Below are 15,338 nucleotides of genomic sequence, written 5' to 3'. Positions count from 1 at the left end.
AGTGCTTAGTCGCAGGCGGATTGCGCTGGAGCAGGCTTAGGCTCACAAATTGGACTGTTACGACAAGTGGTGAATCCTACAATATTATTAGTATTTAACGAAGAAGAAAGTTCAAAGGTAAGACACATACGAACCAATAAAACTCATTATAGTGACCAAAAATTTGTTGGATAATATAGTATTTGCTCATGAGACGAGGCGAGAAGAGGAACAAGGTAATCTCACCTCGTTCCGTAAATTTTGAAGAAGTCTCGTCTCATCTAGATTCTCGAATAATTCTTTCTTGTCTCGTCTCGATTCTCGGAATGCTTTTCTCGCTTAATCTCGTTTTGTAAATATATGTTCAAAATTGATGCCCTGAACATTTTTAATGCGGCGTAGAATGGAGTTATAGAGGTCGTGAATGAAAGTGTGTGGAATATTGCAGATTACACGTGCAGAGCGTTACGTAGTTCCGTGTTGAGAGGACGGAGGCTGAAATTTGCGCCGGATTGGTCTCACCCAAAAAGACCTCAGATGTTCAAATATACTACTAGATCCGGAGGTTGAGCAGGCCAAGGGATGCTCGACTTCATTCCAATGTGCCTCAAACAACGCTGCAACACCTGCAGCTGTGTGTTTGAGCTCATTATCATACTTTCATATGTTGTCATTGTTTGGAAACACATCTGAACCATTCCCATAAGCATTCTGCCAGAGGACCACCGTAGGCCCATCGACATGCGAATGACAGGCTGGTGGCGGACGCCGCCGCCGAACCACCTCCTCGATTACACTAATTACACCGTCGTCCCGCCGGCAGGGTATCCGCCATAATCCCCCATACTCCCACTGCTCTCCGGCCTTTAGCCGATACCCAGCCGCTGAAATTTCCCCCACGTATATTTTCCCATGTGCAAGACGTAGTCGGAACGACCACTGCGAACAGCAGCGTTTTGCCACCATAAATTTCTCTTCACTCTGACTTCTCTACTCTTAGTTTTTGCAACAACGTATTGGTACTTAGGCGTTGAGACATGGTTAAAATACAAAATAACTACCACTTGAGCGTGGTACTTGCATGTTAATTTAACACCAGACATCGCCTTCCAAGCATATCAGAAGTATAACGTAATTGTCAGTGGGAATTTTAATTTTGGAGTTTATTGTTTGCAATGAGCAAGGTTTTAGGCAGTATATTTGACATTTTTGCCAAGTAACAAATAACGTAACATGTTCTACTGTAATCGGTCACGAAAATAGTTTTGTAAGCCTAAGAACTGTCTGACAGTAGCTACATGAATACATTGCTGAAACCTGTTAGTCATATCCTAGCTCAGCGGACGTTACCGAGTTCTCACAATCATCAGATGCCATTCGTTGAAAAGTCTCTATAACACCACCTGGCGGAAAAAACAACTACCATCTAACTTTACGACGACGTCAGCCGCTTCGTAGGACTTCTTTCCTTCATTTTTCCTTCACTTCGGTGGCTATCCGCCAAAGGACGACAGCGGACCGATGGTAGTTGGCTGCACTTTGCACATGAGGAATTGTTACTCGTCTCGGTTACCCCTCGCTTCGGTTCATATGAAAACCAGAACAAATTACGTTCACCACGCAAAGAATGAAGAATTGTGGGTAATACAAAGCCGACCCGTTCCCGCCACACGGCCATAAGCAGGGAAAACCTCCACGATCAGCGTATGGTCCGAAGGTCGTATCCGTCGCAGTACCGCGTTCGCGGTTACTCTGACAAAACCATCATCGGTACACCTGTGGTTGCAGTTACTCAACCGACTCTGTCTCACGCCTCGTTCCCGCTCGAAATCCGATTATATACCGCCATAGTAGCGATCGGCCCGACGCGGCGGATAGGATGTACATTGTTCCCTAAAATGGTGACACAGAGTAAATACGGGCAGTGACGCGGACCCACTGAAAACCAGGACATTTCACCCCATAGCATCACAGAGCTGCTGCCATGTTTCACGGTTCGGTAGACATTGCGGGATAGGTACGTATTTTGGGGCGTGAGTCACATATAAATGCGGCGCTTAGCTCAAAATAAAATGGACGCTAACTCATCAGAGTATATCACACGTTTTCATTTATCGACACTCCATGTTGGATGTTCGCGGCATCATTGATGTTGTGCTAAAATGTTATGGCCTCTTAGCAGTGGTTTGACCCGTACAATCCGTCTTCGTATGTGCATGCCATGCTATTCGTTACAGACTGTAATAGTCGACACTGGCTGTACAAGGTGCTGCTTGAGTTTCTCCGATACTTGCACTGCAGTCGTGACGGTTCTGAGTGATAATCCGCTTTAATGTTCGATGCGACCTGTTACTGAGGGTTTTCTTCTGACCACTGTTCCTCTTCGCCGATGTGGTTATGTCATGAGTTTTGTAGATCGTCATCATCTTGGAGACTGTTTCTCGCGATACACTCAATACACTGTCATTTTTGTTATTGACACACCACATAACCAAGCACCAACAATTTGCCCTCTTTGGAAATCATTGAATTCGTTTATTATATATTATCACCGTTTACTCAGTTTCTTAAACACTACCGTTATTCTCCTTCTCGTATAGTACGTAGTTTGCTCTAACTCCACCATCAACAATCCGTCGCTGCGGTCGCCGCCTGACCGTTGGCTATCCAGACATCTGATGTGGCTTCAACTATAGATGGTTTCTTTAAACTGATCAGTATCTGTGTAAATTTAATATCTATTAATCAGATTTAATGTAATTTATGTTAAATTCATAAGTAACACAAATACAATCTTACTAAGCAAGGGATGCCGTGATTAGTGGTGTGTTGTCCTGTTAATCCAGCTCTTTTGGGGGTGAGATAGCGTGGTGGGAAAAGACGTATACCTTGAGTGTTTATTGTACATGATGGTCTACGCATCCTCCAACTGCTCCGGATTCAAACAACCGTGGGGTCGGTGGTTCGAAGCCCACGTTTGATAGTAGACTATGTCCTTCATAATCTTGGTATTAGTTAAAAACGTAAAACTCAACATAAAACTAAAATGGAAGAAACAAAAAAGAGAAGCAAGGTTATTTAAATAAGACTTTTTAATGAAATTATTAAAACTGAAAGCATTGAAACGCCTTAAGGAAAATCAATGTACACGAAAACACAAGATGGCGTACGTACAGAACAAAAAATAGTTAGTTTCCTGTAGAAATCAATGTACACCAAAATACAAGATGGAAAAGGAGCAGAACAAAAACAGTTCCCTGTATAAACTAATGTACACGAAAACACAAGATAGCGTAGGAACAGAACAAAAATAACTCCTTCTGCAAATCAATGTACACGATAGCACAAAATGGCGTAGGAACAGAACAAAAATAGTTCCCTGTAGAAATCAATAAACACGTAAACACAAGATGGCGTAAGTTCTCAACAACCTTAAGGTATATACAAAGAGAGTAAATCAACATGAAGGTTTGTGTTACGCATGTCATCAGTTTGATCCTTTTAATTAAAATCGAAAAAAGAAATCAACAAAGTCTTATTTTTTTCTTTCTCTTTAGTATTATGTGGTTTAGCACTTTGAAAAATGACACGTACGATTTCACGTACCGCCCCTCCTCCCCAAAAAGAAGTGAAAGTCAAATAATACATACATACGTCCATACTTCGTAAACAAGTAACAGTCCTTAAAGCACAACAATTGCAACAAGAGATTCTTTTCTTTCTTTCTTTCTTTTTTCATCTTCCTTATTTGGATTTAAGCTTTCTCATTATTCTCCGTCATGTTTTGAGCATATTACAGGCAGGGTTGCAGTGTTGGACTCATAATCACTATAATTGTCGGCTGTTCAGAGAAGAGGCAAATGGCGCTTGTCGGGGAGTTCGGTTCCCAACAACTGTGTTTAAATAACAGTAATTGTCAGAGCCTGAATGACATAGGGGGAGGGCGTTTATAATGTGAATATGAAGAGTTAAGAAGAATTCCGAAAGGAAAAGCGGAAAGAATTAAACGCGAAATTGTATTTTAAGTATAATAAGATGAGCAGCTGTTTCAATGTAGTTTAGATTCTTTCACCTCATGCCTTATTTTTTTATGTTTTTTCTTTCTTTTTTCTGCAAGTAGACAATAGTTAAGAAGGTTGGTAGAGATCAACGGGCGCCGATCTTAGGGGAGGGAATTATCTTCAAGCCCCAAAATCTGGATATCTATGCTTGGATATCACTGAGAAAAATCCGTTATCCGTACAGCGGTATATTGTACAGTAGAAATATACTAACCAACTCTATAGCCAAAGGAACCAGGAGATTCAATGCTGTGTTCACAAAAGCTCTCCATTGACTTCTATCCTTAGCCAACTGGATTCAGTTTCTACTTATTATTCCTATCTCTGTGGGATCCAGCAAGCGCAAATTTATCTTCAACATTGGTAGCGGGGAAGGGGGGAGGATGGATAACACCTTCCCCATAAGAGATGTTAAAAGTATTTATGAAGTTGAAAAACTATGCTGTGGAGGATCAAGGAAATAGAGTCGTCTTCAATGTTGGGAGTTGGGCAAATTTGAGGGTTACTCATTTTTAGGGACATCAATTTCATCTGACTTCCCTTTGTGGGGATCGGAGACAAATCATCACATTTCTTCCCAGAAAATACATTTCAAATCGGATTATTGGGAGGGAAGTCCCCCCAGTTCCAAGATTGGAGGGGACATGTCTCCCTCATCCATCCGGGATTTGCACCAGTGGTGAGATCCATCTTAATGTTGCCCACCCATCTACGTCTAGATCTTCCTAACGGTCGATTTCCCGTTAACACTTTGAAAGCGTTTCGACTTTCTTCCATTATGGCTACATGGCCTGCCCACCTGAGCCTCCTACACTTGATGACCCTAACAATGTTTGATGAAAGGTACACATTGTGATGTTCCTCGTTATGAAGTTTCCGCCATTCCCCATTCCATTCCCGTCCGTCATGTTTCCGAATATTCGCCTCAGGATCATGTTCTTAAATACAGTACAAATATCACGGAATTCTTATGTTTACTACGAAAATCTGTACGAAGCATACGTTATCCATGTGCTATATACGCACGGCCCTTTTCCCGCTTAGATGTTGCATTATGTCGCTGCAGGATGTCTGACATCTAACAGTCTTCCGTATAATACATACGTATGTTATATACGTCAGCTATATATTATATACGTCTATCTGTATGTGATATTCTGACTGCCTATATAAAGTTCTTTCTTTCGTACGAAAAATACGTATAAAACATACGCTTTCAGTTATACGTTTGCTGGTAGATGTTACATAGGGTTGTACGCAGAGCAGATCTAGAAGGTAAAAACTAAGAGGAGCAGACAGACCCCAGACTATGATGGGTATATCATAAGTTTACTATAAACTTTCAAAAATTCATAAATAATAGCTTAAATTATTTTTGCCACTCAAAAAACTGGGGACCTAGACCCCCGGTTCCAGGATAAATCCGCCACTGGTTCTATGCTATGTCCAAAAACTACAGGATTTACGCATGTATCCTACGTTTTTTCGTACTCCACTTATATATATATATATATATATATATATATATATATATATATATATATATATATATATATATATATATATATATATATATTACCTCAGTGTATATCTAACACGAAATACTCATACCTGAATGTTCCCAGAAATTACAGAGAAATCGGTACCAATAGAGAGAGATAATATTTACGATGTTAAGGACTCTCCCCATATGGTGAAAAGAATCCTTGGTTCGATTCCAAATCATAAAAGATTATGATTAACAACTTCGTTTGGTTCGTGGGTTTTATCAAACTTCTGCTGCTTTCTACAATCGTTTCCATTGTGCAGGGTATTTATCATCATTAATTTGCATTTACAAATAGGGTGTGTCACTGTGTGTCATACTTAGAAAATAAATAAGACAAACAATCAATTACTGAACAGTGTATATTTTTTTATATTATACCATACAGTAAATAAATAAATTATTCCAACAATAAGAAAATATAGATTTTTTTATTAGTAAAGAATGATACATTTTCTCTCTCGAAAACTAAGCATGAGAATTCACCTTAAGTATATCATTTTGTTAATCTCAATGGAATAAGTCTGTGATGATATTTCTTTGAGATTTGCACACACCAAAGATAAATAGATTTCTGAAATGTTAATAACAAGTTATTGGGTAATATAGCAGAAATGATCACAGGAAAGGACCCACAACTCAAAATATATCATTTTAACGGGGTAAGGATTTAAATTCAGTTGAAATATTTTAAAACTAGCATAAACATGACACAATCTATACCAGGGGTAAAAGTGGATCTGAAAAAGGCATGACGTCTCATCGTCCCCCGTGCCTATCTTTGCCTATTGTATTTTTTTAGAAAGTGGGGGACTCTAACAAATATTTTCTGGAAGTGGGGGACGAAGTCCCCCACATTCCCCCACACTTTTACCCCTGATCTATACAGAAAAACATAAGTTTTAACCAAGTCTATGTCTTGGAGTATTGAAGGTAACAACCTTTGAGTAACTTTTGAAATAGTAATTATTATCTTGAGAGAATACAGGGTGTCCGAGAAGTCCTTCCCTAATTACAGAAATTGATAACTCAGGCTAGAAATAAGATAGAAATATGAAACCGGTGTTGAATTGTTTACAAACTATAAAAGTTTTGGTCACATCAGTACACTTCCACATGAGCACCCTTGGTAGCACGTAGCACATCTAGGCAATATTCAATTTCCATCCACACATTAGCCAACATCACTGGAGGGATCGATGCAACGATTGTGGTTATTCGTTGCTGCAGGGTTTCAAGATCTGGTCTGTGTTTCAAACCTAACACAGACAAAAACTTTTATAGTTTGTAAACAATTCAACACCAGTTTCATATTTCTATCTTATTTCTAGCCTGAGTTATCAATTTCTGTAATCAGGGAAGGACTTCTCGGACACCTTGTATATCAGCAGAATTTGGGTTAGTTGGTTTGGTTTGGAGTTCATCGACCCTTTCAGTACCGAGGCTATGTAAGACTTGGATCTACCGTTTAACGTGGGATCCAAACAGGCGCGCACCCAGAAATATTTGTATATTTGTTGGAGGGGATCCAAACTTTCGGGAAGTGTTTATACTACAAGCTACAACATCTGTGTAGTATTGAACAGGTATTATTCTACACCCGGAAAGACGATAAGTAACTGTAAAATACTTCCAACTATATTTTATGATTGAATTACATTGTTTTTGTAAGAGAAAGAGTACAGATGATGTGTAAGATCAAATTTTCACGCTACATCACTCATTTCCTTCTTAAGAGTCTTCATCCCGGCGAAATTAAAATACCGCTAATTTTACAGTAATTATGTGATATCTTCAAATAGATAAAAGATAATTGAAATATGGAACAAGAGCGCCCTATACAATCTTATTTTGCGTGAGGTACCGTTAGCACAAGTCACCTAGTGGCTTTCCGTTTTCAGCTGTTTAGAAACGCGAAAATAAATGCCGATTTTCAAAATGGCTCGAATTCGAAAGCAGATAAGTGAGTCGTGATAACGGTATCTCATGTAAAATAATATTGTCTAGGGCGCTCTTGTTCCACATTTTGATTATCTTTTATCTATTTGAAGATATCACATAATTACTGTAAAATTAGCGGTATTTTAATTTCGCCGGGATGAAGACTCTTAAAGAAATATAGTTTAATTCAGAAAATGTACACATGTGTGTTGAATTGAGAAGTATTCGGGGGGGGGGGGTCTGGACCCAGTGGATCTCCCCATGGGTGCGCCCCTGGATTCAAACCATATAAGCTCTCACCTGAAATCGAATACCATGTCAGTAAAATTTGGAAGCTGCATCATGAACCTATAGGGGCTGCAATGTAGATAATAGTAACAACACAAGTAAAGAAAGAGTTGTTTCCAAAACAATTAAATTTCACCAAGTCTAGGCTTAAATATAGCCTTTTGACCTCAAATTAAATTAAACATACTTTAATATGAATTAACATTTGAACATTGAAAATATTTAAAATTTGAGACTTGCCTAGTAGAAAGTCAGTTTCATTTAGGGTTGTTTGGCGCGAACATATTTGTATTTCGCATCCTGAGCGTTACACTAACCCGCCAATCTCAGCAGCACTGAGGGTAGTCTATCAACCTAGGATAATATTCATAATTACTACCATAGAAATACATGGAGAACCGATTTTAGATCGTTCCTATCTTGGAATCGACTGAATGAATCACCTTCATCAGCGAACTCGGTTGCTCACTTTTATGCCTCTACATCCTGGCGAAAATATATGACGATTCATCAAATAGTCTTTGAAATTTTGTATCTCCTGGACGGACACACGGACAGAATAAATATCTAAAGATTTTTTTTTTTTTTTTTTTTTTTTGTAAAGCAAGCTCCTTAAAAATTATCGACCGAGAACTGATTGATAAGGAATATTTTATACCAGAAATTGGCGGATATGTTGAAGGCGTGTTGACCAGGAAAGAATGAGTTAATTGGACGAAAAAGAAGACGACAAAAAGACTCAACTAAAAAAAAAAACTGTTCGTTTGGAAACGAAAAGAGGAAGTTCCAATCGAGAAGCCAGCACGACCGAGCAATGATGTGCTTGGAAGGAGATGGTTTCTTGATTTGCATATAAGCACACATACACACACACATACATACATACACACAAAGCTCACTTAACTATACGCTACATGGAACATATATGGGCCGCGACGAACCTTTACCAAAAAGTGTATTGCATGATTGTATCACACAGTACTGTTATTTCCATGCAGATTGCTTATCTGGTAGAGGGTAGCCAGCTATTTGTGTGCTTCGAACCGTGTGAAAATGGCAACAAACAAATGAGCAACTATGGTCTCTCCAAGCCATTATTTCTTCTTTGGGTTTCTCTTTCTAATTTTCTTCGTCTCTTGGTCTTCTTCTTTTTCTTTATGTGAAACCTGAAATCAGTAAGGAAAACCTACATATCATCTTAACCAAGTGGATTTTTTTTTACTAAGTTGTCTATTATCGGACTATGGGTCTAAAAGTGTTTCCTCCATAGATTACGTCCAAAATGTGGAAATACCTAATATTAATTTTCTTTAAATTATAAATATTTCCTGTTGTACCATGTACCATTTAGTCAAATATAATGGTTTGGGAGATTAACTATGTCAAATTTTGAAAGTTTTTTTTTTTTTTTTTTTTTTTTTTTTTAATGATCACTGTGTATCAGAAAATATTCGTGATTTCATTGTATTTGGCTGGATTCTCGAGCTTTCCAATTGTTTTGTACATCAGATTATACTAGTTTTGCAGTGAAGAAATATCGAATTCGCTCAACATACATGTTATATTATCCTTACTCGTTTTGGGTAAAGGTGAAAAAAGAAATAAAACGTACACCTTGCGTTTAGAGCAGACAATATAATTCATGACTAGTGTGAAGATTAGGCTATACAATTCATGTCCTCGGGGGCACAGGAGTTCAGTGGAGTCGGTGTGATGTAGTCGAGCTAGAAAAGCCTCCAAGGATTTATGAGCAATCCTCCAAAAGTTTACACTTCCTCCCAACTTTACCATTCTCAATCCTAAATTTGCCATTCTCCCTTCCAAACTTAAACTCTGCCTCAAATTTACCATTCTTCCCCCAAATTTACCACTCTTCCTCTTACATTTACCATCCTCCCCCCAAATTTACCATTATTCCTCTGAAATTTACCATTTCCCCTTCAACACTTACCTTCTTCCCCAAATTTACTTTTCTCCCCTCAAATTTCCATATTTCCTATCAAATTTACCATTATCAATCCTAAATTTACCATGCTCCCTTCCAAACTTACCTTCTCCCACAAATTTACCACTCTCATTACTAAATGTACTATTCTCCCTTACAAACTTACCTTCTGCCCCAAATTTACCTAACCGTGGGACGTAAAACTCAAAATTTCATTTCATTTTTTCCAAATTTACCATTCTTCTAAAATTTACCTTCTCTCCAAATTTATAGTATTATTGTTCCCATCAAATTTACGATTGTGCCTCCTCCTAAACTTACTATTCTCCCTCCTAAGTTTACTTTTGCCCCCAAATTTACCATTCTCCCATAAATTTACCATTTTCCTCCCAAATGTGTCTTTCTCCCCCTCAAATTTACCATCAACTAGTTTGATTGTACCATTTTCAATGAAAAATGATGTTTCCCCAATCAACCTCGTGGCCTCAACCTGCAAACTCACCTGTGACCGGTATTGAGGCGTTAGATTGATGAAGTCCATAACTTTTTGTGTTTGAGTAAATCTAAAGAGCATGGGCAGAGTAGACAGAGCAGAATGTGACAGAGACCCTTTAGGCGCATTTAGAGAAAGGTAGAATCATGGTAGAATGTGATAGAGACCCTTTATGCGCATTTAGAGAAGGTTAGAATCATGATAAAATGTAACAAAGACCCACTAGACGCTTTTAAAGAAGAATCATGGTAGAATGAATTCCGTCTCCGTCTTAAACAAATCAAGGTTTTTCGGTTGGTAGGTAGAATCCTTACTGACTGTGCTCCGTAGTTCTAACATTCTTCGGGAGGGTGGGGGAAGTAGAGTTGATCACTCTTTAAGTTTTGAGATAGGTTATATAATATGTACAGGCTTTCCAAGAAAACCTGACTATTGCCACTCCTTTGATAAGTCTTGATTTCCTTTGCATACGGGAGACTCGGGTTCGATTCCCGGCGGGAGCTCATGTGTTTCGGATTCCACGTTAATCAGTAGGTCCACATCTCATATAGCCTCACTGCTGAAAATCAAAATCAACTCACTCGTTTGCATACATGGATTTTTTTTCTTTTTGAGATTTTTAAAATTTTAATTTCAAGCCAAAGAACTAAGAGTGCTGAATACTTGTGCCAGATTTATTTTGTTTAGTCGATTGACTTATATGGGTAAGTTTTCTATACTACTTTCTTTGAAATAGAAAAACTAGAAAAATAAAATTGTTCAGTTTAACGTCCCATGATGGTGCCTTGTAGGCTAAGGGACACGGATGATTAAGGCAAGTAAATGATGATGGAAGAATTGTGGAATGAGAATATGGGAGGAAAAGGGAGTATCCTGAGAAACCCCATACACCAGAGGTAAGCGCTCTACCACTAAACCACCATGTCCCCTGAGGACTAAAAACAGATTTCGGAGATATTTAACTTTGTTAGTGATGCTTACGTGTTTTTGCTAAAATATAGTTCCTGGAAAAGAAGTGGTGCAATAGTTTTTAAAGAATTTGGTTTTCCAAAGCATTTTTTTTTTTTTTTTTACAAATTACCAAGTTTGTCTGTAAGTCCGCCAGCAAGGGAGATTTATATATACATTGGTGTTGTTATATGACAGATTTATATACAGGGTGTTTCAAAACAACACCGACAACGTTTGGGAGGTGATTCTTGACACCAAGATAAGACAAAAAGTATATACCAACCTGGGTCATAGACCAACTTTTCGGAGTTATAGGCTTCCGGAAACATGAAAAAAATGAAATTTAAGGGTCCATAGTTCCAATACTATGGGATCTATCGTAGGCGGTTCAAGACTTCACTTAGAAACTAGTATGTGCCCTATCCAAATATCCATGTTTCAGAATACTGCGCTATTTTCGCAACAATTTTTATAGAGGTAGTTGGTGAGTACTTCAAATTATATGCCTGTAACCAAACTCCCTCTATTAAAATTGTCCCGTGAGTGGAAGCATTTGTGCGCCCACTTTGGTCTATACTTTTCGTCTTATCTTGGTGTCAGGAATCATTTCCCAAACGTTGTCGGTGTTGTTTTGAAACACCCTGTATATAGATTTATGTATAGAACTTTTCGATGGATCAATCTTGACCAGAACGTAGAAGGTCAAAAGTTGGAACTCGAGCTCATTAATGGAGGTGATCCGTCTTGTCGATCCACAGGTTGGATTGCCCCTTGGTTGTATGCAGCCCAACTGCACTAAACGTCATGTTGGTTGCATACTACATTCAGTTAGTTTTAATATTCTAACCAAACTCCTTCACATAGTTTACAGGTGACGTTATTACTTTTTTTATTTTGTTTAAACACAAGTTCCTAAAATTAAACAAAGTCCAAGTTAAAAAGTTTAAACAAAGTCCATAAAATTCATTGTAATTCATTTTACTAACGACAGAAACAAGCGATGTAACATAATAAAGTTTTAAAAAAAGACCAAACCAGTAGACTATCAAGCAAAATTGCCAGTATTAAAAAATCCAGCATGATAAGTGAGGACGAGGAACGAGAACGGGAAATTGAATGATTTTTCCACAAGATTCTTAAAAAAGCACTATTGTAGCGCACATCAGTCTAAACCAGGAGTTCACGACTCTCTCAACTTATTGTCTCTCGTGCACCACTAACGTATATTAATTATTAATACTAACATATGTCATACATACCTGCAATGCGGCTCGCGTACCACAGATTGAGAAACATTGGTCTAGACTCATCATTTTCAACTGGCCGATGTATGATGTGGATAGGGATGCGCTCGAGTCGAGACATGTCTCGAATCTCGACTCGACTCGACTCGAATTCGAGTCGAGATTCGAGTCGAGACACACTTTGTAAAATTCGAGACGAGTCGAGACAAACGTATTTCTCGACTCGAATTTTCGAGTCGAGACACGAGTCGAGTCGAGACGGCTCTTAAAAATCTCGACTCGACTCGAATGTCACGAAAATCTTTCTATAATTTTTAATATTATTTTGAAGACAGTATTCACTCAGAAACAGCCTTGAAACCAATTCCAGCTTTTATTCCTTTAGAAAGGTACAGAACGCATAAAATTAATAGTTAATATTTAAAGATCAAGATTTAATTTTCATCTCATTTCAGTTAATTAGAACTAATAGTTAATGTCGTTGTATTTGGTTGTACTGTAAATATAATGATAATAATAATAATAATTGATTATCTAGTTTGTATAAAACTATTATCCGTAGTCTAAATCTAGTTTGTATAAAACTATTGCCATAGAGTGAACTTCATAAATTCTCTGAATGAGCAGTTGGTAGTCTATAGTAATTTAGCATAGTTATAATTATTGTGTTTTCGTTCCCATGAACGCAATAGGGTTACGTAACTTCTGGATTATTCGCTTGCCCAACTACACTCTGTAAAGAAAAAATAGCGACACCTCAATTCTCAAACTAACTTACACAGAAAACCATAGTTGCAGCCCGTTAGAAGAGGAATAGAAGGAAATGAAGAGTGGGATAGTTCATTTGCGTTATCTGTGACACCTGTGGTGTAGGACATCGCTTGTCAATTGTTTGTTTATCAGTAGTATTTTCGATAGATGGTACTGAGTGCGTCTCGTAAATTATTGTAGTAAGAATTCTGCATTGCATTTGTGATGTGTAGGCTGAGGTAAATAGCATTTTATGATTGTTCTTTGCTTTCTCATTGTTTGGACAGTGTGTCAAGTGGCAAAATTTTTGTTGTGCAGTGTTGTTTGTGTGTGATATTGTTGCTACATGTGGACTGTAAACAAATAAGATGGGTAAGAAATGTGAGTTGTGGCAAATCTCTAAAGGAATAGATGGAATTCTGAAAATCCATCATTCTACGGCAGGAAGAGTAATTCACAAGTGCAAACAGCATAACAAATCGTCCCTTCGTCAACAGTGTGAAAGAAAAAAGAAAGCATCACCCAGAGCAGATTGCTAAATGAAATCAATAGCACCGCAGATTTAATGAGTGATTTCCCCAAAAATCGCTTTTGTAGTTTGACATGATCTTGGAACTGCAGTTACTTGTACAACTGTATTGTCTTGACTGTATGAAGAGGATATTACAAAGAAAAAACCGCGTAGAAAGTCGAAACTGACAAAACACAGAGGACTTCAACATGTAGTTTTGTGAGTCGATATGCAACTTGGACTTATGACAACTGAAAGCATGTCGTTTTCTTCATTGATAAGAAGTTTAGAATAGTGGGAAACGATAGTGGTGTGAAGTTGTGGATACGAACAAGCAAGGAACTTGACAATGATTTTGTTTAAGAGATTCAAATATTCAGTTACTGAGTGATGATATGGGCATGGTTCACCGTTAAAGACGTCAGAACGACGAATATATGTGAAGGATCGTTTGATGCACGAAAATATCTTCAAATTCTGGCACGTAAAGTTCTTACAACAGCTAAAGATGACTTTTCTGAAGAAGATATGGACTACTTCCTTTCCCAGGACGATAATGCTTCATGTCACCGAGCCAAAATTGTTAATACGTGGTTCAAGAATATGACTATTTAGAGACTCGTGTGGCCTACAAACCCACCCGACATGAATCCAGTTGAAAATTTGTGGATCAATATGAGTAGAAATTTCAATAGACAAATATCTCAAATAGAATGGAATTCAAGGAACAGATAATCCGGGTGTTATTCCGTGATATCGAGGTTGCGTTTTGCAATAGCTTTGTTACCAGTGCGGGAAGCCCATGGTGCACATACAAAATACTAGTTTGGTGTATCATACTTCTCGATGTTTGCACACAATATGTCTTACCCTAAAGAAATTCCATTTCTTGTTTTCTGCTATTGTTGTTGATCTCTTTCAGTTTTATGAATTACTCTTCCTACAAACGATTTTGCTCAAAACACACATAGCTACTTATATATGCATATAAATTCACTAAATTCATGTCAAAAGCCTGAAACTCTGGCGCAAGTATTAAGAATGAACTGCTCATTAGGAATATGCCTTGTAATATTATCCGGAATTCATGTAAAAATTCATATTGATTAAAGTATGTTGAGAAAACCATATTAGAGCAAGTGTCGCTATTTTTTCTTTACAGAGTGTATTCTCAGGCTTTAATATGTTGCAGCATATCACGAGCTACGGATAATATATAATGTAACATTTGTTGTACATCACATATTATGATACGAGACTATTTTACATAGTATATCTTATCTAATATAAATAAAATAAAGAGTTTGTTTGTGTGTTTGTCTGTCTGTCTGTGCGATCTGGGGACCAGACGAGTGGACCGAGAGTTCCCAAAATTTGGTCACGGGTACCTTAGTCCAGGCCCCAGATCAAGACGAAGCGTTTTTTTTTAAATTTCGAACCAGGGGGGTCTCGGGGGGGACGTTTACTGGGACCGACCTGGGGACCAGACAAGTTGACCGAGAGTTACCAAATTTTGGTCACTGATACCTTGGTCCAGGTCCCAGTCTAAGGCGAAGCGTTTTTGTCAAAATTGGAACCAGGGGGTCTCAGGGGGCGTTTAGCGAGACATGTAGTAAAAGTAATCCAAAT

This window comes from Thermobia domestica, chromosome 7 (genome assembly GCF_964235325.1).
Source record: "Thermobia domestica chromosome 7, izTheDome1.hap1.1, whole genome shotgun sequence".
NCBI classification, from domain to species: Eukaryota; Metazoa; Arthropoda; class Insecta; order Zygentoma; family Lepismatidae; genus Thermobia; species Thermobia domestica.
This window is presented reverse-complemented; position numbering follows the sequence as displayed.